Source organism: Diabrotica virgifera, chromosome 6, assembly GCF_917563875.1.
Source record: "Diabrotica virgifera virgifera chromosome 6, PGI_DIABVI_V3a".
Classification (NCBI taxonomy): domain Eukaryota; kingdom Metazoa; phylum Arthropoda; class Insecta; order Coleoptera; family Chrysomelidae; genus Diabrotica; species Diabrotica virgifera.
This window is the reverse complement of record NC_065448.1, coordinates 49,055,259-49,060,609: the sequence shown is the minus strand read 5'-3', so window position 1 is coordinate 49,060,609 and position 5,351 is coordinate 49,055,259. Positions and strand designations below refer to the sequence as shown.

At 32.5% G+C, this 5,351-nt stretch overlaps 1 long non-coding RNA gene across 1 annotated transcript; it reads left to right on the top strand.

Moving 5' to 3' along the window:
• Positions 1-279: 279 nt before the first annotated feature.
• Positions 280-2,947, top strand: LOC126886951 (uncharacterized). The gene is made up of 3 exons (XR_007698840.1): positions 280-741; positions 800-994; positions 2,766-2,947. It is a non-coding gene; the product is annotated as an uncharacterized LOC126886951 (long non-coding RNA).
• Positions 2,948-5,351: the final 2,404 nt, after the last annotated feature.

The window sequence follows — 5,351 nt, the reverse complement described above, 5'->3', positions numbered from 1 at the left end:
AAAGGGACCAACTTTATTTTGAGCGTAACTTGCTTAACTTTAATGCTAGAAACTTTTTGTAAACACAAAAATAAAGCTTTTTTAAACACTATAAAAAAGTTATAATGGGTTTTCCCCAAAAAGTGCTTAATTTTTTGGATATTTCACGTCGAAATATTCTATTTGAATTCTACACCATTTTTTTACTTTTTTATAAGCTATATTTTTACTAAGAACGTTTTTTTCGACAAAATACTTAATTTTTGAGTTATTTGCGAAAAAGCGTCTAAAAATGACAAGAATCTACAGGTCGAGCAAGTCTCGTAAATTTCACGATTGCGAGCCACGCTTCACGCAACCGTGTTTGCGTACTTGTGTTTCGAGTTGCGTGGTCGTGCGGAGTTGTCAAAATTAAATCAATATGTCAATTGTCAATATGGCTACTGGGTGTAAAAGATACATCTTATTCTATCTGTTCTTAATGAGTTTTAGATAATTTTAGTTGTATTTCTTTGTAATTTTGTGTTGTACAAAGATTAATTTAACATTTTCTCTGGAAGTATTAATTTAGAAAGATAATATGCTTCATTGGTGTTGTGTTTTGAAGTGTGAAATGCAAAGTAATTGTGATAAAGTTCACTTTTAAACTGAACTAAATAAGGTATCTGAGAGACAACAATGGTTAAATGCAATACAATGTACAGGTTTTACTAGCGAAATGAAAATTTTCCTGTCCTGTCTGCTGTAATCATTTTATATCTGGTAAGTTACAATTACAACAGTAACGATTTTTGAAGATGTTAACATTTTAATCTTATAGGAAAACCAGCCGACTTAATCGATAATAACAATCTCCAGATTGGGTTCCTTCAATAAATATGGGCTATAAACACAATGAAATAAGTTCCCCAAAATCTAAAATGGAGTGGTATCAAAGGAGAATTAAAGGAAAAAATATTCATATTGAAATTATTTATAAGGCACTGGACTGTCTTAAATTCTACAGTAATACTAGGTGGGTAAATGATTTTAGACATTTTTCATTAAGAGTAGATTTTCATTCAGTAGATTTAAGACTTGTTTACACGGGTAGAGTAATGATGCAAGTACTTTATAGAGTAGAGTAACTCTACCTGTAAAAATGCTCAGCACAGTAGAATAGCTGGTAGAGTGTATAGTTGGAGTTAAAGTAGAGTGACTAGCAACCCATGGCAAAGTAACTACTCTATGACCACCACTACTGCCAAAATGTCTACTCGGCTACATACTCTACCCATGGAACACGCTCAATTACGGCAGAATAGAGTAGGTAGGAGAGTACATGGGGGCGCTGTCATTCTGGCTGGAATTGTGTTTTGTGTAAATAGTGAAAATGAAGTTCACCGAAGATGAAACTTTAAAACTTGTAGAGCTATAATACGGCGAATACCAGTGTTTATGGAATTTAGGTAGTGTATACTACAGAAATAAAAGTTTGCAGCAAGCTGCGGAGGATGAAATCGTCGAAAGAATGGCAAAGGGGGCTTTGGAGTAAACGAGCTTAAGCAAAAAATTAAGAATTTAAGGTGCACTTATAATCAAGAGTGTTTAAAAATACAAAAATCGGTTTCACTATACTAGCATCAGTACTATACTTGTACTCTCCTCATGTGAATGGTATCAAGCCATTTTTGGTAGAGTACTACCGCTACTCTACTCTCCTCAAAACTCTACCCATGTAAACAAGTCTTTAGAAACAGTGGAAAATGAGGTAGCTAGTAGAGTAGTAGTAGAGTAAAATATACTGGTTTAGCAAATTACAATGTTTTAAGGTAATACAGTAGCGATAAACAGGTAGCCAAAACGTGTTCCAAGATTGTCACTGTAATTTTGAATATTTTTTCGAGGCATTTGGCACACGTATTCGTAAAATAATAAAGAATGGCGGTACAGAGCCCAATTTGAAAAATATATTAATATGTGGAAATTACTCTGTAATTATACAATATTTAAAAAACGAGCCTGTACCGCCATTAAGAAGAACAAAAAAATACACTTTCTTCAAATAAACTTTTTTATCTGATGCCTAGATTTTGTGTAATTTTGGAACTACTAATGAAATAAAAAATTTTAGTAGTTCCAAAATAACACAAAATCGGATAAAAAAGTTGTATTTGAAGAAAGTGTATTTTTTTGTTCTTCTTAATGGCGGTACAAGCTCATTTTTTTATATTGTATTTAATTAGAGAGTAATTTCCACATATTAATATATTTTTCAAATTGGGCTCTGTACCGCCATTCTTTATTATATTACGAATATGTGTGCCAAATATCTCGAAAAAATATTCAAAATTACAGCCGCAATCTTGGAACACATTTTCGCTACCTGTTGATCGATACTGTTTCCTCTTAAGATAGTTTTAATAGTTATTTATGATATAAGTATTAAAAGTACAATTTTAAGACCCGCATGTGAAAGTTAACTTGAAAAAATAATTTTATTAATGTTTTGACTTCCTTATCAGATGTCATTGTCAAAATACAAAATATTCATTATTATTAGGTTTGTTCTAGCAAACAGTCAAACTAGTCAAAAACCATCAGCAAACAGTTGGTCAGTAAAAGAACATAATACAGTCACCAGTGCGATCCCCTCTACTCGCGCTGGTCCACTATTCGCTGATGGTTTCAAACTGATGCTAGAACAAACCTATTATTATTATGCATATCATTATCTGTAAATAATATTTCTTCTGATTGTTAATTGTAAAGGATAGAAAAATTACCATTTATTTTATTTTTTTTAGAATCAGCTGAGAGAAGTGGTCTACAAAAAACCAGGAAGGAAACGGAATATGTGGCTACGAAAGGCAAAAGAAAGGTTTACAAAGCAAATGTGACACATTTTTTTGAAATATTTAGGAATATCAGTAAATTGCATTAAAAAAATGTATGAAAAGATTTTGTTCAATAAAAATGTTTATATTTATCAAGGATGTATTATTTGGTATGGCCACATATCGTCAGTGATGTAATAATACATCCTATCTGTTTTTTCATGAGTTTTGTAAGAGAGACTAAAAACTTGTCTTAGGGTCGCCTCCTGTTTTCATATGATATTTTTTGACCTGTTTTGTAGTAAATTAAACTATCTATGAACTACAAAACAAGTCAAAACTTACATATGAACACAGGAGGTGACCTTAAAACATGTTTTTCCATCTCTCATACAAAACTCATGAAAAAACAGATAGGAGGTATTGTCACATCAGCAAGGATGTACAGTCATGAGTGCCCTAATAACCGGCAAAATATGGGCAACATATTTAGTTGTGAGATAAAAAGAAATGAAACTAGTCGAGCTGGGAAATTTAGCGAAATTAACCTTTAAATTTACGTTATATTGATCCCACCTTTACACATATCGGAGTATGTCAACTAAAACTGTCACTGTGACAGTGGTAGTTTCCAAACTCGTCTGATACGTCTGAAGGTGGTACACAATCAATACAATCTAAATGTATAAGTTAATAACGCTAAATTTCCCAGCTCGACTAGTTTCATGTCTTTTTATCTCACTACTTAATACATCTTTTGTGCTATTTTGCCGGTTATTAGAGCGCTCATCACTGTATTTCTGGTATATCCAGGGAATGTCTACAAAATATATTTTGAATGTCCAGAGAACATTCGTGGACATTCATGGAATGTTCCAATAAGACATTCAGGTAATGTTTAAAATGCTGACACAGGATTTTCCTGGGATGTTCAGGGAACATGTTTTCGGGGATATTCCAGGAATTTTTCAATGTCTGTGTACCTTCTATGGACCTATATGGAATATTTTGGTGTTATTACTGCCGCACTCCACTTGCGATTTGTAATCAGGAAGATTGAACACATTGTTTCAAATACAAGTCAATCCATTTGTGACTAAATAATCATGGATTGACTTCTATTTGAAAGAATGTGTTCAATCTTCACAACTACAAATCGCAAGTGGAGTCCGGCGCTTAGGGCTACTTCCTCTTCGGTATTATGTATTATACTACAGAAATCAGGAACTTTCCTTCTAAATATATGTATGCATCTTGGCCATCAAACATATTCTTCCAAACATTTTTTTAAGGGGTTACATAGGTCTTGTGGGTAAAAAAAGTGACTTTTTAAAAAAATTATATCTCGAAAACTAAAATTTATTTTTATTTATAATTGGAACATGTAAAAGTATAGTACTTAAGGTAGTCTCAAAAAAAGTTTCAGCCAAAAATATTCATTTTTGTAGAGTTGTAAGTTTTTTTGCATTGGCAGCATAACTAAGTCCAGTCTCATCTGAAATCAAAAAGTTTCTTGTAGTTTATACCTCTGGCTAGAATATGAACGAAGGAATTAAAAAAAAATGAAATTTGAAGATTTTACATAAGTTTAAACACATTTTTGACCCCAATTTTTCTCATTTTTAAAGTAGTTTTTTTTATAAAACAAAAATGACCTCATCTAATAAAAAATCCTTTGTTCATTCACTAGCCAGAGGTATAAACTACAAGAAACTTTGATTTCAGATGAGACTGGACTTGTTATGCTGCTCACTGCAAAAAAGGGCTGTTGTCGAAAAATTGCAGTCAACTCTACAAAAATGAATATTTTTGGCTGAAATTTTTTTGAGAGTACTATACTTTTACATGTTTCAATTATAAATAAAAATAATTTTTAGTTTCCAAGATATAATTTTTTTAAAAAGTCACTTTTTTTACCTGCAAGACAACAACTTAACAAATTGTTGATTTCAAATTGTAACAGTTGTTTTGCAAAGTATGCTGCCCTCTTGTATTTTCTGTGTTATCTTCAAAAAACACAAAACAAAAAAAAATAAAACAAAAGTTTAACCACCTTCACACTACAGAATCAAGCAATCAAGTTACACAAATTTTCAAACACCTCACCTGACACAGCGTCTCAAGTACGATTGCGCGAATTGGTAAATATAACTCCGCACGACACGACCACGCAACTCGAAACACAAGTACGCAAACACGGTTGCGTGAAGCGTGGCTCGCAATCGTGAAATTTACGAGACTTGCTCGACCTGTAGATTCTTGTCTAAAAATGTGGTTATTTTGTTGAAAAATGAACATATTCACTCGCAAATAACTCGAAAAGTGTTGACTTGGCGAAAAAGCTCTATAGAACAAAAATTACTTAAAATTAGTCAGTTTACCCATTTCCGGACTTATTTTGGACATATATTTTTTCACCACCAACAGGGGGTGAAAGTCACCCCAGGACAAAAGCACACATCGGCACAATATCACTTTTTTTCTTTGACATGTAAGCTATCGGTATGCCAAATTTCATGTCAATCCAAGCGGTTCTTTAAAATTTAGAGCAAAAAC